General features: G+C 36.7%; 1 protein-coding gene across 1 annotated transcript in view; it reads right to left on the bottom strand.

Moving 5' to 3' along the window:
* Positions 1 to 7,917, bottom strand: part of LOC108670148 (Ig-like and fibronectin type-III domain-containing protein 1) — a 61,229-nt gene extending 53,312 nt beyond the window's left edge. The window contains exon 1 of the mRNA XM_047880833.1: positions 7,747 to 7,917. The gene's annotated coding sequence lies outside the window, so the exon portion shown is untranslated. The remainder of the gene's footprint in view (positions 1 to 7,746) is intronic.
* Positions 7,918 to 25,521: the final 17,604 nt, after the last annotated feature.

Genomic DNA, 25,521 nt, shown 5'->3' with positions numbered 1-25,521 from the left:
TATCAATAATTGTTCATTTTAATTCGAATATATCAATTGCTGGTAAATATAATAAAGAAAATTTTGTTGCAAAATTGAATTTGAGAATGTTAAGTCATAAATTTAATTCACTAAAATCAAATAATTCATTACAACGTCGAACATAAAATGGATAAAGTTTTCAAGGTGAATATTCGTTGGAATTCGTACACAAGAAGAACGTCGTAAAATTATTGCACGCACGAACAATCAATGAATTTAAAACCAATCGTGCTCACTGAATGACCATGAATCAAACCTGATGTAATTTATTTGCATTGCAAATAAAAATTTAAGAAATTATAGTTAGTTAATCATATTATCAAATAAGTTTTGAAATAAAATATTTTGGAAGTTCAATTTCCTGAAACGTTTATATGACACTTGTGAGGGTGAAAAAAATTAAATATATATAGCGCAAGACAATAGAAGCGGAGAACAATTTGCAGCAACGGATTGGAGGGAACTTTGTATACGAACACACAAACATTCAAGTGCCATGTATTTATTTTGTACACGAACATACAAAAATTCAAGTGGCATGTACACATTTTGTACACGAACACACAAACATTCAAGTTGCATGTACACATTTTTACAATAAACAGCGGCATGTAAAAACTCGCGCCTCAGCATAAAAACAAAACCTAATCAACATTTTACTGCAATAGATGCCCACGGGAGTCAGCAGGTAAATTCAGACGTGCCAACAGCGGAGAAAAAATTCGTCTATTTATTTTAGATTTTGTAAATATTAAGGAAATAATATGGGAGGAGCACCACGAATATCGGATTAAGAAACCTGCACGCTTATTTTGTAGCTCATCTTTTAGAAATGATGGCCAGTGCAATACAAGATTAAATTTCGGAGTCAGCTGACGTTTTTTATTAAAAAACGCAAATGTGAAGATAATCAGAATCGGAAGTAAATGTAGCTTGATGTTACACAACTACCAAAAATTAATTTGAAATCGCATCGAAAGTTTCAGAAATGTAAAGTATAAACCATTTATAAACGTTTTAGCGGCAAGTTATCTTATATTATAACTTATAATATCCTAACAATAAAACCAACCGCGGCCCTCAGTTCAAGGCTACGTTATCATGCCTCTGCCAACCACAATTTATATGATCATCGTTCCATACAACACCTCTTACAGTGCACAGGAATTAAAATATCACCATTTAAAATAATGTTTAGACTTGGACAACTAAATTGATGCTCTTCCTGCATTTATTTTACAAGTTGAAAATAGCAATGTCGTTAAATTAATTGGTGTAACTCAATAAAATTGAATTGAATTGAGGCTAGATTCTCCTTAAATTTTAATGTTTGAATTTATCTTATATAACAATTTTCAGCGTTTTGACCGTATCTAATAGATTTCTCAGCTGTGATCTACTGCTTCTATATGCCAAAATTTTGGAAATTATATGAGAAAACATTTCTCATAGTTTAATACGTACTTTTAGTGGTTTCTGAAATCAGAATTTCTTCAAATTTACAAGCTTGTCCTCGAAAGGATTAAATAACGCACGCGAATCAGTCAATAAGTAACGTTGCTTAAGACTCTCAAAGGCGATGGTAAACAAGGCACCAATACAAGACAAACACAAGAGTTTGAAGGTCAACGGGCGTGTAAAATCAGCGGAGGGCGACCAGCTGACTGATGTCAGAGGGTGGGAATTATGGCGAGGGGAGACTCGTGTGTTTTTGTCGCGTCACGCATCGTCGCTGATGTTTCTTTAATTAAATACCTATTTAGTTGGAGCTAAAACTATTTAACATGTATTTTTTATTTAGTGTGCGCCATAATATAAAATTATGTAAACATTTTCGAATTGTCTTGGATGAATTTGATTTGAATTCTGTTGAAGCAATGTACATAGGAAATAACATTTCGATTATCATATTAGTCATACGAGGAAAAAACGTCCAAAAACCTAATCAATAAAAAGTTTGCGTATTAATTACTATTTCATTCTTGTTATGAATTTAAATGGTTATCATTATGTAAAATTTAAACAAAACTAATATGACCAATTTGAATCGATTGAAGACAATCATTTTAAAATGTATTTAAAGCAAAGCGATTCCTGCAACTATTGCAACCAATTATACTTTCACATAGTTTTAAAAATTTTAACTCAATGCTTTCCTTGCAACTCTATAACGTGATATCTTAAATACAACTAGGAATCTAGTGGTATGTTGTCAGAGTATAGTATGAAATTGATGTACGTCCAAGCGTAGGAAATTAATGAGCGTGTGATAGCAGTACGACCAAGCGGATGCTGTGCATACAAGTACAACATACCTGTGGAACATTTGCGCGTGTAACGATTTCGTGCCTTTGTAAGTAAATTTTATAAGACAATATTTTTACAATTTATTTAACCTTTTCAACACTACGTATAATACCTTCGTTTCTTCAGGCCTCACGTATAATAGTCTCCACCATATTTGCGCTTCTTATAATTCCCTTGGCAATATTGACACCACGCCGAATTCACTCGACCGTATTTATGTTTCAGATGATATTCAATTCACACACGCACAAAATTCAGTTTAATTTCGGGCTATGATGGCCAGAATGAGATAGCGTTGCATCCCCTTGGAGCCAATGATAACAAACTAGCTGCAGCTCTGGCCCAGAATTTCAGTTATTTGTTTTCATGATGCGACTCAGTGAGCGACATTCACACGCAAGCAACAATGCGACAACGGCTTCGCTCTGGTGATCATGAGAGCATCGAGACCAGGTGCCACTTCCCTTGATGTTTATACTGCTAATTGTGCAGCTAAATTGTGCACTAACTGTGGGAACTGTTAAGAATTAGACGCAGAATAAGTTCAGCGCTCATTGTAACATATTCAATCTATTCCCTGTACAAATTGTTGATAAGCCATCACGAGTAAATGATAAATATTAGAATTTAATTTAGCGAATCACGTACGCTATCATGCGGCATCATTATGTCACCACCATTTCACATTGAGGCAAAAGTTGAAATCAGATTTTCCTGGGGTTATGTGATAAATTCTAAAACTTTAATGTTCGTAATATTTATTTTGGTAGCATATATTTTTCATGAGCAAAATATTAGATTTTACTGGATAATTCCTAGACTTCGTCATAAACGCTTTCAAATAATGTAATTGCGCCTCGCTTATAATAACCGTCGAAACATGTATTAAAGCACTGATCATTACCTTGAATCAAACGTACAGTATAGGCGATATGATTTATAGAGTTTCATTTGGTTTTAAGATAAAACAAGAACAATTCACAAGCTATATCAACCAATTCAATGCTCCAAGGAATAATAATATAGCCCAAAACGCACACTACTCAATTTGAAGTGAAAGTGAGCATTACTTAAAGGAGATGTCTAGGATTGTTTCAATTCAATTGCTCAAACATGAGACTATTTGTGTATTTCCCATTGTTTGAGATCTACGATCTCTCGCTGAGCACTGAAAGCATGAATAATTTATCACAGCGTCGCGGTGTATTCAATACAGCGATATGACAATGGAAAAACCGTAATTCAACAGCCGAGAATTCTACAGTGCGGTACTTAGAAGTAATGCTTGCTAAAACGGAGTAATTAAGCATTTGTGACAGATAATTAACATATTTGAATGTCATTATATATGTTAAAAAATAAATTCAATAGTCTATTTAATTTTCAATATCAATACGTTTGAGGATCAAATTGAATGATATTCTAAATGACGCGGCAATAAAATTTTGAATATTAAATGTATAATTGCAAGTCATCAATAAAGGGTTTTTCATGTTGAATAACTCTTTATACAGCGCGATTGGCTTTAGATCATATTTATATAATTTCACATGAAAATAAGTAATAGTGATGATGATTTAAATATTATTGAAGGATTCATTAGCATGAACTTTGTACACAATAAAATTTAAAGCATTTCTCAACTATTTAATTTAAAATTTAATGCATAGCGTGTGATGCAGAATCATCAATGGGTTAAGAAAACAAAGACAAAGAGCTATTACTTCTGTTAGCCATCAAAATCTTGTTAGTAAATTGTTATGGAATTTTGAACGTTTCACGTCAATAATACATGAACAATTCAATGCGATCGAATGTCGTATATTTTCCATCGTTCTTCATATGATTGCTTTGCGATGGATATATAGTCATTTATTTACTGACAATCTTTGTAAGATTCATTCGCAATGTAACAGTATACATTTTTGCTAGTAAATTCACCTGCATCGGCAACACCTTATAGTTGATGTAGACAAATGTTTAAACAATTCATTTGCGTACCAGAGAGGCTTAATGCAAATCAATCAGGAAGTAAGAGAACGTAAAGTTTGTTGTCGTTTTAACGCTCATGGTTTGTGAAGCACACAATAGATTTGAGCCTCAATACCTCATCAAAGTAAGGAACTCACAACTAAGCCCGCAAGCGAGAACAGCAAGCAAATACGGAAGCAAGGAAGGAGTGAGTATAGAGAAAACCTCGGTCCGGGGCGTAGAGAGGGGAGCTCGTTCTCAGTCATCAACGATAGTTTCACTTTTTGAGCATAAAAACAAGGAGCCATTACAGCAAGAAATGTTGGGAAAAGCATACAACAAGTTGGGTGCCTTATTCAACGAAACACAGAAACTGTAACTATTTATAGCACGTAACTAATCAGTATATTAAATTTCAGTACATGATAATAAAAAGGAAGAAAGTAATACATTCATGAAATTTTATACATAATCAAAATTATTCCAAAGCATTTTCTAGATAGTAGCATTAACACATAATGTATTTACTTTTTCTTAAATTGAAGAAAAAATACCAAAAAAATTCGCTGGAAATGCTAATATACATTGCTAATTCTTTTCCAAAATTACAGTAACGATTCTTCGTCGAGAATAAATATAAAGTTGGAGAAATGAAGATAGCACGGCAAGTGCGCCTTGAATAGCAATTAAATTATTCCAAGCTTATAAAAATTTTGCACATCAACCAGGCGATATTTTCGCTTGAATTTTCTGTAGAAAAGGCTTTGAAATTTTCAGACGATTTCAAGTTTGACTGTCAGAGATGAAGGAGGGCGATGAATGGCACAAGACTAAAATTATGCCTGGCAGAAATTGAAAGAAAGTTACGAATACGCTAGGGTACGAATGGTTAAAATGCGGTATGATTAAATAATTAAGATGTAAGAAAATTATTTAAATGAAGGTGCGCTTTGAATGGAATATTTCAGGCAGAGAAAGTCTTTGAATAAAAGATGGCTTAGAATGGAACAATACTGCAGAGTAGAAGGTTGCAAACGCGGAAAGACAACGAAGGCTCCCAATGTAATAAGGCTAACGATGGAGAAGGCACAAGCGTAAACGCATAAAACGCACGACTTCATGGCCTTCACCTTGGCTAGCACAATAGTTAAGCTAGCCTGGTCTGCCAGAGCTGACCTGCGACTCCGTTGATCTGTCAACAAAGAAGACGCCGCTCTTCCTACGTACGTGTAACCGCACACACCGTGTCCCTGACTCCATCAATGTTATACTGGCTTCCAGTAGTAGCCTTGCTATTGAAAATACTGATGAGCTACCGGCGCTGTCGTATCGCCGAGCATTGTACGGCTGACGGAAGAGAAGTTGCCACAGTAAATCGTCGATAGCGCTGTTCACTGAATAGCTGGCGGAAAAACATGCGTTTTCTTTATCCTTATATATGTGGAGAACAAGCATAAGACTGCGATTGGTGACAAGTCACCATAATTGTTCAGAAGCTGATACAGGAATGCAATCATAATTCTCTCGTGATTTAAGGCTATCTATCAATAATATGGTAACATAGAACAACATCTTTTTCAAGTGAAGTCATCACAGATTAACGCATCACTAAAAATCTTTCTAATTATCCGTTTAGCTCAGCTGTCTCATTAATAATAATGAACTGAACAACGACACAAGGGCATTAGTGATAGGCGATTTAATAATTCACCAAGACATTATAAGATAATTTTGGATTTTAAGGCAATAGAAGAAATGTAGACTTCGAATTAATAGATCTAATCAATTTGCGCTTATCAAGCAATAGCTTATACTGAATAAGTGGGTATATACTCAGCAAAGGTTGTATACAAATGATTATACATAATACCCCTATTTATGAATGACACGTCAACTATACAGTTTACTAAGAAAGAGAAGCGTGATTATTCGTGAAACTTTCATTAGGCGTGTCCAACGTGAAGGAGATAAAAAATATGATATACTTGACACTTTCACGGCCAACCAAACAGGCTTCGTTTGATGGGCAGGTTCTCACAATATCAGAGAACATAGAAAGATTCTCGCGTGAATGTTCAAGTATTTTCCAACTAAAACGTAAAGCTAGCAATGGGTCTTTGTTGACATGTCTCTATAAGTACGAACGCAGCAGCGTCGCTAAAAATCTTTTGACATACGGTACGCAGGATATATCATTAAATCCAAGGCAAAATTCAAATCTCACATTTTTTCCGTCTCTCTTGGGTCGACAGTTCTATCGACCGTAACCTTGAGAGTGAGGCATGTAAGCAATGCATAATATTGAGCATGATGGGTGCATTGACCATCTTCTTAATTCACATGATAATTTCTGATTAAAAAAAATTTGTGAAAATATTCGTATTCAGTGATATACTTTCCAACAACTCCCACAAGCTATCGGATGAATTCAAGTTCATAGTTCATAATCTTCAAAAACATTAGAAACAATGATAAAATTACAAATTCGTATTTTAGAACTCATTTGCTACAGCGACTAAATTTTCACAAGAAAAGTAAAAATCAGACTTTGCATTCAAGGGTTAACCTTCTCCAAGGTCAGTCAATCCTTTGGGAATACGTAGAAAAAAATCTCGAAAAACTAACCAAAAAACGTTCAAAACTTGATCATGACGACGATGTAATAATATTCACATGGTTATTGAATGAACTGAAAGACTTGATGGCAAGTAGATAATTTTTTTTACAATCTGCGTTAAAGCAAACTACGCAAAAAGCGAATTGGATTTTCACCTCACGTAAACTGCTGCAACGATTTACTCATTCAAATATTTTCGAGCCACAGAAAGAATGTACAGAAAAACCTGGACTATCGTCGATTACAGCGTTCTGTACAAACAGCAAACGCCATAAATCATTACATTTCTATCTTTAAGCAAGATTCATGCTCATTCGATCACAAGTCACAACATTTACCCTAAGTTGATCCACCACAACCTGCAGTGTTAGGTTATCGTAGTTTCAAACACGGGCCGGTAAAACCGACGCGCAGTCGCGGTCTCGAAGTGAAACCGGACTGCGACTTGGCAATCACATAATTCCTTTTTTTTTCTGCCCACAAAAAGACAGACGGAAACTCCACTCACAAACGATCGTCCTACAATGCATATCGATCGCTTGTGGCTGGACTGAAATGATGATTGTGATATTTATTATAAGAGCACTAAAAACTCACTAATACACGTTGGCGATAAAAAAAAATAGAGCTTTACACAAGAAGTAAAATGATAAAATTACATGCGATATTCGATAAGTTAATGCATTTCAAGCCCAATACTCAGTCTGTGCACGAAGCTGCTATATAAATGAGTAAAATTTAGGAGAGACTACTGGAATAAAGGAAGGCTCGCTGCACATAAAAACAAATCTTTTTACCTACCACGTTACTTAATCTTGACAGTCTCGTACCTGGAAGAAGAAACTACGAAGAAAACGTTTGTAGAGGACGGAGGAAGCACATGAATTCTAACACAGGAGCGATGGAAATCAGGCTTATGATATAAGTTAATATGGGTGCAGGTTGCCGACTGCAGCGTCCACCGGACGATCACGTACCACCAGAAGCAACTGACGTAAGGACGCACGACACGCAACTGAGGACTGCAGCTCCCGACCACCATTCCTACGATCCTTCGCCCGCCGCTGCTGCACCAGCAGCACCTGCTGATAGCACCACAACAGCGATCCTTCGCCCGCCGCTGCTGCACCTGCAGCACCTGCTGATAGCACCACAACGGATAATGCTGCTGCAGTCAAAGCACCTGCTCTTCGCAGTGCTCAATGCTGTGCAGATTACTGCATCAATTAATCAGCAGTGCTGACGTCAAAGACCGTCTATCAGAAACCAATACTTTTTCTGCCTGCAGATGTGGTTCCTGGAAATGTGGCTGCCGCTTTTCTTGCTAGCTGCTGTCTCAGAAAATCTGATTAACGTGGAATATTTTAAATTTTCAGTTAAAGAACATGCGAGGTCTAGTCTCTGGTGATTGTTGTCACTGTTATGTAACTGTAACCGTCCCTGGAACAGAGGATATTGTTTATACATTATTTTCAGGTTATTTACTATTTACTAGAAGTACCAATAGATTTTTGTTGTTTTGAATACTTATAACTTCATCATCCACGTGACCGTCCCATGAACAGTAATCACTGATTACTGCAATCGAGGAAAATGTTTGGCTCCTATATTTATCCCCGTTAAAAATACTGATCGTTCATCATTCAAAAAGAAAGTCCGGCCATTCAGAAGCGATTTGTTTCACAGCCTCGACATTCGACTGGGAATCAGTCTGCCGCTTGCGTATAAGGCATTTATGACGCGTGTAAAATACATCAAATGGAACAGTATTAACGCTAAGAGACCAACAACTTACCGACTGTCAGACATGCATGTGTGGATGTGTACACATCAACCGTATTTAATTATAACTGATCATTTTTAAAGAATGTGCACTGGATTTTAATTCCAAATATTCAACCGGATACATAATATTATTATTTAACTTACTTTGTTTGTCATTACATAAATGGAAGCCAATCTAAACTATTATCTGCAATTCACAGATTCAGATTTAACCGATAGAATTAGCATTGGAGGCCAAATGTTCGGCAGCGGCAGGATCGCATCTAACCTTGAAAACCAATTTTTTGCCATGAGAAGTTGCCTGGTAGGTGCCCAGCATATAATAGGCTCGATCCCAAGACATACATCCATCCTGTTCACCTTGAGATCAAACCCGCGAGCTCCCCAAACGTCTCCATGCCTCAAAGATCATTGCTCTTCAAGAATATATTAACTGAAACTCGTTAGATAAATTAATTTAGGACTTCAAGGGGTAAATTAACAGAGGACTAAGGAAGGAGATCCTAAAAATCAATCTTAGAGATACTGGAGCGTCTAGGTTCGTTGCACTCCAATCACAACCCATCAGTAGTGGTCACATCAACTGATTGGATGCTGAAAGTTTTACACCAAAATAAAGATCCATTCTGCTTAGTAAACAATAGAACGTCACATGCGTACTGAATGCTAGCGCTATTCGAACTGTTACTGAAATAATATTCACGCGTTGAAATTAATTGTGAATGTCTTCAGCGGAATGCAAATGAAATTCGACATCCAAATCTACGAACCTGAATCGACGAATGAGCTTTTCAGCTATCATTCCGCCTTAAATTTAAGATCATTGCCGTATAGCAGTTACTGTTAAATTACTTCTTCAGAAAATTAGCAGGAGTTATGAGAAGCATTGAGAGTTGACCAATTTTATTCTGTAGCTACTTCATATTATGCGGCGTCCAATAGCACCACTTGACGCTTCATGAAACAATTGGTCAGGTCTGGTGATAAAGCACTTGAAATGGTTCTCTCGAGTTAATTTAAATCTCAAATGAGAAATAAATAAAGTTCATCTCGACGATGAATTCAATGACTGGCTAAACAAGGAGTACAACGTGGACAGTTCATGTAAAGAGTACAAAGTGCATCCCAATAAAATATGAGAACAATAGGCATTACACCATGTAATGTCGATCTTTCAAACAATGCGAGTGCAATGCTTAACAACCGATCAGATAAGATAAAACTATTCTTTTTGGAGATTTTTTTTTCAGATTTGTGCAGTCTAATAAAAAATATCCATTTCATTTGCAATTACATGTTCGCTAGTGATAAATTTTCAGGGTCTCACTTAAATTAAGCTAATCCAAAATTAATCTTCAACAATCTAATCTGAATATTCTCTTCGCTATTTTACAAATTGAAATGGTATATGAAAAGAATCGTTCGGAGCCTCAGACCTCATGAGGTTTAAAGAAAGATAATTTATATTCAAATCAAACCGTGACTCCTGATAACTATTGAATATATCAATTTAATAAGCTGAGCTCGATAGTACTGCAGACACGTAGAAGACTTTCAATATTCATAATAGTTTACTGCAAATCGAAATTTTTTGCACGTCCGTACGTGAATTAATAACAGATTTTAGGAGCCTCTTGGTTCTGAATTTGTGAAACAACCTTTTTAACGTCAGTATTAACGCTCAAAATAATACTAAAGCTGAAATTATTTTCGGCAGTCGTTCTTAGTATGATTTTCAAGATTCATAACTGAAGCAGTGGCCATTCATCATTCATAAAATGCATCAGTCACTGATGGAAAATTGGTCTAGCGTCAAATACCGAAACCAAATAAAAACAGCAGCTGCATGGAGTGAGTTGAGCGAAAAGCAGAGCGATCGACTTAATAATGAATGTAGTCGCTTCCAGTGCGCTGGCCTCACTGTCATACATACGCAACAAAGATGTGACAGAATTGAACAAAGGATATGATATAATCGATCGACAATTGACAAGGATAGAACTAAAATTAATTAAATTTCATATTGAACGAAATGAAAATGTGCCACTCTGTACACGTTAAAATTTATTGTAAAATGAACGATTTCAAGCAAGAATTCGTGTGCTGCTAAACCTTTGAGAGTTCGTAGCACACCAAGAAATTTCATCAGAAGAATTCATAACATTATCAGTTAGCGTGGTGAATAATTTGGCAGCATTTTGCATGGAGAAAGTCCGAATAGTAATGATGATTATGATGATTGTTGGCAAAATTAAACGACTGTGATGACAATCATTACCCAATGCGAAGAAGACCAGGGTGTATTTTCCAATTCACTTCACAATTGTTATTGAATAATTCAAAGATTTAATCAAACTATGGTTTCTGAGCAGATGGAACTGCACTTATCGAGGCATAAATTCATGTTTACTGAATAAAATAATTTTCTTTCAGGTATATGTTTTTACACTATTCTCAGCACAATATTTAATTAAAATATCGATATGGCAACAGACATACTAGCATAAAAAGTATTATTTCATAGTCTTCTTAGCACCGCATTGATGTGCTAAGAGCAATTACCACCGCAAACTTCAATGTTGAATCGCACATCAAGATTGACCCTGACTGCCAATTATAGATGCTAGCTCCTGGTATTATTCACTCGTCGCCGCAGTATCCCATTCATGGCCTGCCACGCCCGTAGTATCGTATAGGATTTTAAGAGGCCATATTTGAATGGCCACATGTTTTTAGGCCATATAATTTGAGGCAAATTTTCAAGGCCATTACACAGGGCCAGCAGCGAACGGCTGCATTAGCGTCGAGGGTCAAAACCTTGACTGCTGCCAGACTCCGGGACGTCGACAACAAAGTGAACGAACATGCAACATGGGCCAATGTTGCGGGCCTCTGTCTTCTGCAGCAGCAATGGTGGTTGTGTGGATTCGTGATGTGTGAAAGAATGTTGGGAGTTGAAGGATTAAGTATTACGAGCTGAATAACGCTAGTTTAAATGCCATGTGTAAGAATGTTGAGTATAAATAGGAATGCTGTAGGTTCTCAAGCTGCAGGTTTCATGCTGAATGTGTGCGTGAGTGCTGAAGCGTTTTGACTTCGCAAGCGGCTTGGTTGCGGTACAAAGAACCATAAAATGGAAGCTACGATGAAAACCAAAAATAGTTCCTACCTTTAGGTTTATAAGCAAGTGTTTATATTTATAAACATAACTTGAATCACTACACGATGACTTAATTGAGGGTCAAATAAGATCAACAACGCACAGGACGCCAAACTGCAGCCATAAGTGCAGCGCATTGGAATTCGCCAGGAAATCAATTGGCAAGAGGAAGATAATTCAAGTGCAGTTGTCGAGTCATCCTCTCTCGGTGTAGGGACAACTACACGTGTTTACTCTTGTGCTGCACACAGCCTAAAGTTATCACAAACTTTTAGAAGTAATGCAAGGAATGGAAGTTTACCTGAGATATCTGTGTATAGCAGCTCACTTGTGAAGTAGTACAAGGAGCGCGGCAGTAAATACAATCCCTGCCTAGCATCTTATATACGAGTGAAGAAAGACAAGGAACGTGCCAGTAAATGAAACACCTTTTTCACAGCTCACGTGGGAAGTAACACAAGGAAAGAGGCAGTAACTACTGTCCCTGTCTCGCAGCACACACGTAAAGTAGCACAAGGGAAGAGGCAGTAACTACTGCCTCTGTCTCGCAGCACACACGTAAAGTAGCACACGGGAAGAGGCAGTAACTACTGCCCCTGTCTCGCAGCACACACGTAAAGTAGCACACGGGAAGCAGCTGATCAAGAGTGAAGTAAGAAGTAAGTGAGGCACTCAGGATGCAACGCACCTCACTCATGCACCGTGCGTACACACCAAGGTTAAGGTAGTCAGGGTGCACAGCTCGCGTACAAATTGAAAGTGTCGCATTCTGCACACTGCGTCGTTCTGGCTCAATGCTTGTGTGCTGCTGACCCCATTCCAAGTTTATTTTGTTTGTATCAGACACTAAACGAAAATTACTTCTTCACTAAACGAAGATTTATTTCTTCAAACATGAAATTGTGTTGAGAAATCAAAATAATCTACAAATTTATAGTCAGTGAGGTCTAGAATGAGAATATCCTGGCAATAATATTGAGTAGGAGAATATTCGCGAACAAGATTTTATTAAAATACAAAAATAAAAGGTCGGGTTTGATAGATCGAAACCGTCAAAAATCAGGCCAACATTTTGTTTGAAATTTATAAATCGCATAAAAAATTATTTTCGTGATTTAAATTAAAGGGGACGTCGTCATATCCTAAATAAAATTTATATATTTAAAAATTATTTAATACAAACGTACGTACATTCAACATTTGTTATCGATAAAATGGTGAACACACGAATAAAAAATATGCGCACACAAATAGCCAGCTAAAGCCAACTGAAAGACGACTAGTGAAAATGCATGAGGTATAATTCTTGAAAGAGAATTATTGTGATATTCAGATTTGAATAAATAAAGCTGTGAATGACACGGCGGTCGACGGTGCACGAGAAGTAATACAGAATAGACGACGAAAAGAATAGTTCTACACAAGAGACGTTGAGGTCCACTTGAATACGTTATTCTGACACCACTGATGAAAAGAATATGCAACATCTACGCCCATAAATAAATAAATCTCGAGCCGCACCTCAGTGAAATAAATAGCACAGAATAGAGAAAGAAATGGACGTTTAAACTCTTACATTTATGGAATGGATGAATTGGAAATGCACAAGTGAGTTAATAAATAACCAGAAAAAATAGGAAAGATCTCTATGAATAAATGAAATTATCTAAAAGGTATTAACTGAATTGGTACTTCAAGATGTCGGCGTAAGAATAGTTATGTTGTACATAACTTGGAAATACTTTAAAGAGAATAACTAATGTCTGCTTATAATGGAAGTGTAAATTAGGTCTACATTGAGCCATAAGAAACGTTAAGATTTTGATAAAATACAACACTTCCAAGTTTATTATACTCAAGTCATTGAAGTTTAAACAAACAATGAAACTAAAAGTGAACCATTCATTTTTTTGTCTTGTCATACCATTTTTACAGCAGCCATTTATCTATACTTATAGTCCAATAAAATGTAAGTCTGTTCATGCATGCAATCAAAACTGTGCTCAGGCGTTAACACGATTATGAAAATGTTTAATAAATATATGTAACATATATGTGTTCAGATGCAAGGCTCTACAATTAAATGGTAACGGTAGCGTGACTGAAACAAAGGGAGAGTGTTGAACAATTGACTGAAACAAATGTAAGGGATTGCAATAGGACTCTTGAAATTTATCGTTTAGCGTTTTGATTCACCTTTGATGTGACCTCGTTTAGATGCGCTTCGTATTCCTTCATTGTATCGGAGTACCACCACAGAGGTGCGTGAAGGTATTATGTATAGTTATTCTTGTGATATAGTCATGTATACATATATCCAGTGGTTTATATATAGGTGACTATGAATATCATTACTTGTATCAAGCTCTAACTTATTTTCGCCAAGAATGCCTTATATTCTAAATTTGTTAGCGTCTGTAATTTGTTTATTTGTGCATTTTAAGAAAGGCTCCGAAACGTGAAGCCAGAGTTAGAAGTGCTAAGGAACTACGCATGGTTTATTCATTTGTATTCTCGTATCCGTCATTTGTTCATCATTACAGTTATTTATTAAAAGTTTGGGGAAACCAAGATTTGTTTGCTTATTTATTGAATAGTCCCCCCAACAACGGTCGTGCAGCACCGACGACCTGTATATAGACAAATAATCCAGTCGGTCTCGCATGAATAGAACAGATCCATTGCAGTAGTTTGGTTTGAATTCATTGTAGTTATAGAACACATGAGTGTCACACAGTAGAATATCAGTTTAACGTGAATAATTTGTATCTATTGCTACTAACACATACAAAATTTGTGAATTATAACTATGAAGTGGGAGCCTGCTGTCCCCAATTCGCTTACTCGTCATTAAAACAAACAATGTATTTAAATGCCTAATTCTATCATGTTCATGTAGGGGCACATAGGAAGTTGACCCACACGAAGCATTGTTCTTAATAGCACCTCTACGTTCATGCCCGCAGTCCAAAGACCGTTTTTCGGTGGCCGTCTAAAAAGCTTCAGTTATTTTCAACGGGACCTTCAGATGTGAACAACAAATAAGGTGCACAAAGGGAGGAGGTCGTCGTGGGCAGGTACACCCTTGAGTCTAGGTAAGGAAGCAGCCCAAACCTACAGAGAGCGAACATTGCAACACACACACAACATAACCTGAATAACACATTACTGAGGGGGTATTGAAATGATGGATTGAATATTCATGGACGGGAAAGTGTAGGTTTAAAGAAAGTTAAGTAACGGGATAAATTACAGCGACTGGACTTTACATTCTTTGTGAAAATAGAGAATAGATCTTCTAAAAGGCGTGTCTGTTTATATTCATGAAAGTATATGGTGCATAAATGTATTTTAGAGGTTAATACGATCTCTTGTAGTTTATACAACTTTCCACAATATATTTAGGATAAAAGCGTATCGCTGAGCTCGAAGATAAAATTTAAAGTGGCATGAAACGATGACAATTAAAACGCGCGGAACAACTTCTTTATAGCAGCAGCTTAAGCAAGCTGCTTCATCAACATCAAGAGATCGAGCACATAAGCACCGACATCGGCAACAGTAAGAGATCGAGCAGCTTCACCGACATTACAAACAGCAACAGCAATAGATCGAACAGATCCACCGACATCAATAACAGTAACAGATGTGGCAGCACCAACATCAACAGCAACAGAACTGACCAAACAGCAAAACTTACAGCTCAAGAAGCATGAAATCTTGCCGCCCTACCGAAGTCAAAAAAGCAATAGATCCAGCGTACCACTAACGTACATCAACAGCAGCAGTAATTGATTGAGCAGTAAACTAACATCCCGAGAAGCAAGAAATCGTGCCGTCCTATCGACATCAAAAGCAATTACGGATTCAGCGGATCACTAACATCATCAGCAGTAAAATACCAGAATAGTATCATCTACATCAACAGCAGTAACATATCGTATAACAGCACCGACATCAACAATAGGACGGGCACCAACATCAGAGGGAGGACATTGTCAACACAAGAGTCATAAGCCGAGGAGTCATCATTGTCAACACAGGAGTCATTATGACTCTTACGCAAGAGTCAAAGAGTCATAAGCGGAGGTTATATATAGGGCAGCTGCAGCAGACAGGCAGCCACGACATAATTAGTGTTCATACAATAGGTGTAAAAACCAATAAAAAATATCCTTACTCCGGAGACACATTCTATGCGAGTAGAGAAACGCGAAAATACGAGAAGAGAAATGACTCAAGCAATAAAAACTGCATTTTGCTTAAGAATTATGTAGAAATTCCGTGCTCTGGAAAAAGTTGGGAATAAATTACAGGAATAGATAGAGAACTAAAACTTTTCGAATAAATTGATATTTAACAACAGCATTGGCAGGGAACGCAAGTTCTGTAAAGTTCGAATTAAAATTTTAATTAGTGAACTCAGAACATATCAAGTCAACGCATATTACTGTTAAAAGAAACAACGCACATATAGTGCAATACCGCGAGATGTCGGGGGAAAAGATGAACAAATGAAACAGTAAATCGGGAGTCTTCCATTCAAGAGATTTAAATCAACGGTCATTCACACACAAATACACGCAATTTATATCACTACATTTAAAAAAATATATAACCAGTTACTACCCAAAGTTGTTACGATCTTGTGCACATGTTTCAAATACGCAGGCCGCTAGGGCCAACGACTCGCGTCGTTCATAGAAATAACAATAGTATAACGGTAGACCCAGAGCAAGGCGATGTATATTAAGTAGAATGAAAGCATTGGTTTGAAGGTTTTAAGGCATAAATGATTGCAATATCATTAATAAAGATGATTGCACTGTTTGCAGGATGATTCAGATGCTTTGAAAGATATCATACCTTGAGTTATAATTATCTCCCTTTTTAGCGCATTTTTTCATTTATTGAAAAAAGGCGCTAATGTGCTCGTCATGTCCGTCTGTCCGTCCGTCCGTGACCACGTTTTCGTCGACGAGAAAATGCGCTCTCTGTCACTCACTGCAGTGGGTACTGAGTTATATTTTATAATATCAAATTTCTTCAAAATGAAAAGTAATTAATTCCAAATTAATAAATTGATTTCCAAATTATTTAAATGAAAAACGTTCTGAATTAAAAGGTGAATAATTCGTTGTTATATCAACAAATACAATTATTCTCTCTTGTAAATACTCGCAATTCACAAACGTGACATGAACACAAATACCGATCTCTCCTAAGATGAGGAATGAGGTGGGCGCTAATAGCACACGCGGAAGAAGCTCGCCCCAATACATTACAATGACGAACTTGGCACATTGATGGCCTCGAGTTCAGAGTTCAGTGACGGGCTGCAGGAATTTAAGCAGCACTTATAGATCTCAACATGAATATTACAGCCAAATGCACCTCTAATACAGAAATTCGAGATTTCAACGCAAATTCAATCACTGCTCAATTTAATTGCCGCATTGGTAGAGATATCCGAGATTATAAATTAATTTAAATCGTCTGTACGATACAGAAATTCGAGATATCAACTCAAATTCGTACCGGCAATGACGCTTATCATTTCAATAATATAATGGATGACGGACCATTAATAAGAGTGTAGCGACACATAGTTGAAATCACAATAGATATGCACGTGGGATCTACAGTGGGGTTATGGGTGATTTACAGTTAAGGGGTTAAGAGCTATTTAACCTTCAGCGCTTCGCTCACGAAATTCACAGGGCAAAGTTCAGATGCATAAATTAAGACTTATATCAGGGCCTTTAAATAAAATAAGACAAGAAATTTATAAGTGGTTCTGTTATGTAGAGTATAAACGGTTGATGAGGTACGATTACCATCAATAATTTGTGGGTCACGGAAATTGTTAAACACGGATGATCGCCATGATAAACTATTTATTAAAATTTGTACTAAAATCTTCATTGCTTATATAGCCATTATTTTGGGTACACAGTCAAACTATCCAGTTCAATAAAATTCAGTCAAGGTTTGTGATAATAACCACTGTCCCTACTGGCTAGAAATTATCCTACAATGAACTAACACGCCTAGAATTAATTCACAAATCAGTAAAAGCACGAGACGTTTTCCTTTAATTTCCTTCATATTACGTTGAATAATACTTCAACAATACGAAACACGTTTAAAAATTTTCCGTAACTTAAACACCAAATGCAGCGACCACGCCTGGACTCCTCCGGCTTAAAATTTTGGGAATTTAATCATGGACTGTTCACGAGAAAATTTCTTCAAATAAACAGAAACTTCGAATAAACAGAAACTCAAAGAGTAAAATTTAGATTTTACGAAGCATACGTAACGTTTAATAGCAAGTTTGGATTTTACGAAAAGGTGTTATGACGTAAACAAAGTTTGCAAGTTTACGGCCGAATGCCCGTAAGACACACACAGCAGGCCAGCCGTATAAGCCGCTGATATTTCGATAGCGTAAAATGGCTGACACAAGCTTTTGATAAGATGGACATTTTCTGTACCGGTATTCATGAATACTTTCCTGTGATGTTATTTTAAGGTCAAAGGTCAAGACGGGTTCAGTGATGCAAAATGATGTCTCTTGTACACGCAATCAAATCATCGGCGTTCCATCGTCTGATGAAATCAAAGGAGGCGTGAACAAACAGATTTATTTTGTTTCGAAGATCAAAGGAGATCATCCTATTTAGATCATGAATAATATTTGTTAGTACTGAATACTAGCGTCATATTCTAAACGTTAACATAATTCGACTTGCTGCTCATTTTCCAGAGAAACTAATGACAAAAAAGAATGATGGAATAATAAAATTAAACTAATGATTAAGGATTAATCCAATATGTCTAGAATTGAAATATCCTATCTTAAAATAGAACTCAACGGAAAAACTTATGGTGGCATGCAACAACAGAATTCTCCTAATAAAAATCCTAGCTCCCATGTTACGCAACTGCTATAGGCACACCAACACAAATGATCTCGCCCGAGTTTACACAAAGGATAAAATTGTATTTCTTAGAGGAGGTTTGCTCGAGGCGTCCTACAGGAACAATAAGAGATGTGGTGCACTTATTTGTGATGAAAACAAAGGGTAAGTTAATGCACTGCATTGTAATGCTGGAAACTAAGGTGCAGTGGTGCTGTATAAATATTCCAATAAAGAAAACTCCACCATAATTACAATGCAAGTTTAACTTTATGTTGTCCGGTTTTATAAAAGCTGAGAATGCCATGTGGTACATTGGTATGGAAGGCGCAAGAGGCTCAGGTTCATTAGTAAATGTAGCCTTACAAGTTGTTAAGCCGTTTTTATGAATTTAAGGTATTATAATTAACCCTTTATGTCCGACTGCTTCTTTGGTTCACGGTGAAATGGCATTATGAATACAAAATTGAGAGTTTTTGCATGGTTGCAAATGAGTAATCACACAGTTTGGCTTCCTAAAGCGGCAGGCTAATTACTCAGCTACACCAAACTAAACACCCCTGTTTGATGCATTTGTATAGGGAGCCTCAATGAGAATTCAAAAGCTCATTATTTTAGGAAATCTTCATAAGTTCATTGGTTGTTTGAATGGGTTTCAAAAATATATATTTTATTGTTTATACAAAGTAAGCTTGGAATGGAAAGAACATTAGACCATTTAATGTACACAGACTTTCTAACGAACAATTAAGCTTCTATTGAATTTTTATCTAACGTCCTCTGGGCAAATTTAAACAATGAATTAAAATCTAAAATAAATCATTCACTGACCGCAATCAAACATTATGACTGTAGGAAATGAACATTAGTTTTACGTACATTTAATTATCCATTGATTCAATGGATGGGAATGCGAAAAGATCGATAAAACAATCAGAAAGCAGTGAATAAATATGTAAATCTATTATTATTTCCAAAGAATGATCTTGGGTATGAATGATTAATGAACGATTTCAAAAAGTTTCAAAATACTCTTTAAAAAATCATCAACGAAGCGCATTCCACATTCCAGATACTTCCGACAATTGAAATGTTGCCGCCGGAACGCTGCCGTCCAGCCAGCGTTGAGGCGTTATAATTTCATATAGGGACATGGCTGGCCTCAAAGAACCTATTATAATTCAAGGTTTCGAGACAAGGTCTTCCTAACGATGCTCCGAGGCCTTCCGATCGCGTATAGGACCCGAACCAAGGACCACAGGCCTTCACAGCCGGGGCACCAGAAATGATTTTGACCTTCAAAGAAGGTGGCCGTGAATGTGGCAGCAACCGCTGCCGCGTGCCGCAGACCGAATCAGCTGAGCGAGTGCGCCATGCTGGTCTAACGCATGGTAAATGATGGCATTAAAACTTTGTTACTATTTGTAAATGACACACCGCTGTGTCTGATAGTAGGATAATCTGGTGGTTAGAAGTAGAATTTAGTATATTAGTTCACCATTTGAAAATGTTGATGTTCACATTCGAAAAATGTATCGAGTTCATAAACTTTATCTTAGGTTGAGCCAGGACTATTTGAAGTACAAGGAACTACACCAAATTAATGTCCACGCTATAAATAGCGTAACATTCATGATGCCCTCAATGGTGATACTAGGATATTCAAAATTTTAGTTGTAATTAGAAAAGTCTCAAGATGAGGAGTCTTTGGTGTAAAATATGCAGCACGAAAAGTTGAAGAATAGCAAAAAAAATTTCGAATTTTGTGGTTATAGATCCTGATGCTATAAGCAGCAAGTCACCCAATAAATTGAATCAAAGAAGACTTCCGACTTCTTTTATTACTTTTGAGTTTCCATCAGTAGTAAAATTTTGGACCAGAAGTGATTTACGCAAAATAGCGGCGCCTGAAGAAACAACTTCCATGTATTGTCACATTTGAGTTGATGGTGCGCACCCATTTTCCAGAACCGAAATCATCGCTCATATATTCTTAGACATTAACACTGATGCATTAGAAAAACATATGCAGATGAGAACTAAGGGCTGAAAGCCGAGCGATGGAATTTTCGTCTCCGACGCAAAGCCCAAGAGATCTTATCGCTGCCCGACACCATGCAAGCAGCGATCGAGCCACTTACGTTAAAAGCAACACCGGGCAAAACTGGAGCGACGAATGCAAGATCTCTTTCTTTCATCGGGCTTCAGTGCAGCAAAGATCGAAGTTCAAAGCTTCCTCGGAAAATTCCCGAAACTGACGAGCTGCGAAAAATAAATTTCCATGACTCCTTATAAGGGACAGGGTTTAGTAGAGGGTGAAAAAATGATCATCACGGACTGTGTTCTGTAAACTGCAACCTTCGTTGCTAAATAAAGACGACGAAAAACAAACTGAGACCTTGAAGCCACGGAGACTCACGATATGAATGAAGCTGGGATGAAGGACGTAGGCATGAATTTTGCGGAGAGCAAATATATATATATTATGAAGAGTGTTTAATCTTAAGCCAAAAATCGTGAAATGGTGGAGAGGTGTTTGATGAGGCGAAGGAGCGGGCTTCATTATTATCCGATTCATTGGAAGCGACAGCTTACAGGAAATTAATTGTGTTTTGAAATTAAAAAATATCATTATTGTTTAGCTTTTTGATCAAACGGATCTCATTCCTTAACTAATTTCGGTAATTTTGTGAAGTCAAATTTTTTTAAAAATCATCCTCGTGCGCCATTATTTGTTATTTTTCCACTCTTGCCATCGTCCAACCGAATGGACGCTCCCAACTTCTGCTCAGCCAACGTCCAAGCTCACAGAATCCCTGTCATCCAAACGTTGATTTATATTATCTTTTTCTTTTAAAGTCAATATTTGACTTGCGTTTCATTTATTACACTTTTTGGCATCGGATTTGCATTGAAACTTACTTAATGGCATCGAATATTCTTACATTAGACATTTATACCTGAAATACAATCATTCACCCGTTATACCTGAAATATATTCATTGACCCGTTATACCTGAAATTCAATTAACGCATATTGCGGTAGAACACGTGATTACAAACAAGCAATGCTAATGTCTTCCAGCTAAACAATAGTTAGAAGAAAAAATACAACACAAAGACTAAAAAAAAACATTGCGGACGCGCGAGGCAACAAAGGACGCCGCATCTCAGTTGAGACCGTTGACGAACGCAGTCCTTTATCCACCAGCAGCGATGTTGAAATAAGGGATAAAATGTTGGCCGGTAACCGACACACATCGAGGAGAAGCAGGCGCATCAATTGTGAGGGCATACTACCCTCGCACCACCTTTTTCTTTCTCAGTCGGTATTTTAAATAACAACTTTTAAAGTATTTCTGGGGCACGTGGTAGTCTGATAAATTTTAAAATCTTAAAATAAGAAAATTACAACCGTAACACCGTGGCTCGCTTTGTAATATCAAAGTCACTGTTGGCATCGTGAAATGAAGTGTTGGTATAGTATAGTATAGTATCTTCGGCATTAAATAAATAGGCCTGGATAGGCCTGTCGACGATTCTTGTACTTTTCTTGACTAGACTGGCCTTACGGACGGTAGATTTAAAATCGCTTCAAGATATCAGTTATTCCGTAGGAGTATTAGTTGTTCACTTCCGATTGTATTAGTTGTTCACTAATACAATCGAATTTTTTGAATGAATAGATTGCATCGAGTCGGACAGGAAACTATACAGCACCTCTCATCAAACTTGTCTAGTTTGAAGGATGTTTTACAGGCTCGCGCATGAACAGTAAAAACCTGAGAAATAACAAATTATTTTGAATCGGTATTTCAATGAACCAGCATCAGAACAGTTATAGCTTTTACAAATTGGCGTATAATTAAAGAAGATAACGTTTTAGTAAATTTCACATATGAACATTGATTTTCATCTCAGATTCTCATAATTTGTACAAATATTTCTTATCAAGACACACTGGTTACGGCGATAAGCTCGCTCTCGTTATAAGGGGCATATAAATGCTGCTCGGAGTCGACGTCTTTTTTAACAGTGATAAATTGAAGCCCACGACAGGCCACATTCGTCGTAGTTTCTGAAGAAATAAAACTTAAAAAACAATGAGTTATTCGGATTTTCTCTGGCAACAAATTGTGTCACATATCATGACAGAGTCTTGCTGTCTCATTCTAAAAGAATTTCAATATTGAACAAATTCCTTTGAATATTTTCACAATTTATTACACAAATATTAGGAGCCCCTGCGAGTAAGGTGTTACTGAAGGCTTTGGCAGAGGATTAAGTTGCTGTAAAGACTTCAAAAAAGGAGTTAAACGAGAAAAATCAGGTAAAAAGTAGATGAATAATTTATCTTGAAGAGCTTTTAAAATAGTAAATTTGCAAAAAAGAATAGTCTCTCAAAGGCCCAACACCTGGAAAAATTGTAAATTGAATTTGTACAAGACTTCATATTAAAACATTCTTCATGTGCAGGCTAAAACAGCTTTATTAATATCACGAATATTGACAGATTCTCTCGTGCAACTATGAAGTCTTAATTCATAAAGTATGATTCAATTTAAATTAATTTTACTTTCAAGTGTTGGGCAATTAACTTGAATTAAATTGAATGTAAATATGGGAACTAATTGAATTCAATTTCAGTTAGTATTTGGTTTTTCAAGAGTCAGTAAAACTGTGGCGCAGATATTCGCACGTTTCCGTTCCACGCTTATCGTATTTCAATTATCCATCAACAAGATGGACACTTGAATACACTTTTTGCTCAAGTTAATTCAAGTTGCAAGGAAATTGTTGATCTTATCGTCCAATGATTTGGAAGCAAATGGTCTCCACACACCATCGTCAAGTTCTATCGATCATTACAATCAGCTCGGTTAACATCATAGCTATTTTCGATTTGACATTTGTCTGCCGGTGTCGCACCTTCCATATATCTGAAGATCTGCATCCACCTGTGGTAAAATAATCAAGCGTTATTGAAGTGGATGTTGGCGAAGAAACTAGACCAGTTTTTGACTAGTTAATAATCATATAAGCCAACTTCAGGTAAGGCAGTCACTGTAAAATGCGTGCTTCTTTGAAGTTCATGGCGGGTTTGAAAAACGTATTACGTCTGAATAGCCTCACGTGTGTGGAAGCTGTCACGATGCAGAACGTGATTCATAAAAAAATAATTGAAAGCAATTATACGGCACGAGGCTCTAAAACAAAGCGTTGACTATGTTGCTATAGTGAGGATGATTTAATTTGAAATTCCAAGTATTAATTAAAGTTATAATTAACGTCGCATCCAGATTCGCACATCACGAATATATAAATTCCAAAGTGCATGATTACAGAAGCTGTTCGTCACTCATCGGAAAATAATGATCATAAATTTAAATCAATCGGTCCAATTTAATACGAGGTTTCCCCATGCTTCCATGTAAATACGGCGCTTATTTCAATCAATAATTATTAAGAATAATTTTAATTCAACGATTTTCCGTAATGAAAAAATGATAATGTAAATTTTTATTCATTGATATAGCCGTAGATAATAAATAACAGCTGAAGAAGTTGCGGAGACTTAAAAAATGTGAAAAAATTAATCTACTTAATTTGTATAAAATAGACCATAAATAACAAAAATTATTTACAATAAGGCTCATTGATGTAACCGACCGTCAACTGGCACAATATACTAAGCACCCCTTCAAATATATAACGAGCTCGAATCTACTATATGCTTATAGACATTGATCGTCAGCCTGATATGAGAAAAGGGTTCGAAAAAACTTGTCACTCAGTCATAGCAATACTATCTAATTTTATGAAGCTACCTTCATGTAAGAAATAGTATGATACACAATGGATGCCTTCGTTCCATAGCCCTGAAAACTTTGTATGTTTGTGTGGACGTGTTTTTTTTGTGCTCCTCAGCATATCCTTGAGACTAGGGACCACGCGACACGACTACATCTAAAAACCATGTTGTCAGGATAGTGTAGTAATATTATAATGGGAGGAATATAATAATTATATATTATATAAATACTATTTAAATATAAATAAGGCCCATTTTTGATAATGCAAACATAAACCAATTATATTAATTCTCTAGGAGTTATATACTTTTATCCTACATCGCTCACTGCAGATGATTCATTGCAAACCATGCTCAGTGAATTTTTCAATTGGCAATGACTAATAGTATTCCAATGAATATATTCCAGCGCATATAATTATTTTATAATACTCTACCACACACTATATCAAGCATCCCTCTCTATCTGCTTTCTAACCCGTTATAATGTAGTAATTTCAGAGCATTAGTTTGTATGAAATAACACAGATAGAAATAAATAGATCAGCATGCTGGAATGTCAAGGCTGTGCAGTTGAAGGCCGCAGCGATAAAGGTTACCTCAGCTCTGCACGCGAAGGCCTCCGCGCCTCACAAAAACTGGGAGGCGAAACCGACGCGGCACCGACAACCGAACCGACAAACCGGAAGATCGAGGTTGAGGTAGAGGCTGGTAGACTAAAAACTTCGTTGCAATAGTGATAGTTGAAAAGCAATACACTGAATACTGCAAGGAGAGGGAAGGGAGAGGAAGGGCGAGGAAGGGAGAAGAAGGGAGAAGGAAATGAGAGCAAGGGAGAGGAAGGGCAAGGAAGGGAGAAGTAGGAAGAGGAAAGGAGAGGTAGGAAGAGAAAGGGAGAGGAAGGGTGAGGAAAGGAGAAGAAGGG

The sequence above is a fragment of the Hyalella azteca genome, unplaced genomic scaffold (genome assembly GCF_000764305.2).
Source record: "Hyalella azteca isolate HAZT.00-mixed unplaced genomic scaffold, Hazt_2.0.2 contig6416, whole genome shotgun sequence".
In the NCBI taxonomy this organism is placed as follows: domain Eukaryota; kingdom Metazoa; phylum Arthropoda; class Malacostraca; order Amphipoda; family Hyalellidae; genus Hyalella; species Hyalella azteca.
Note: the sequence above shows the minus strand (reverse complement) of the source record. Positions and strands in the feature narration are given on the sequence as shown.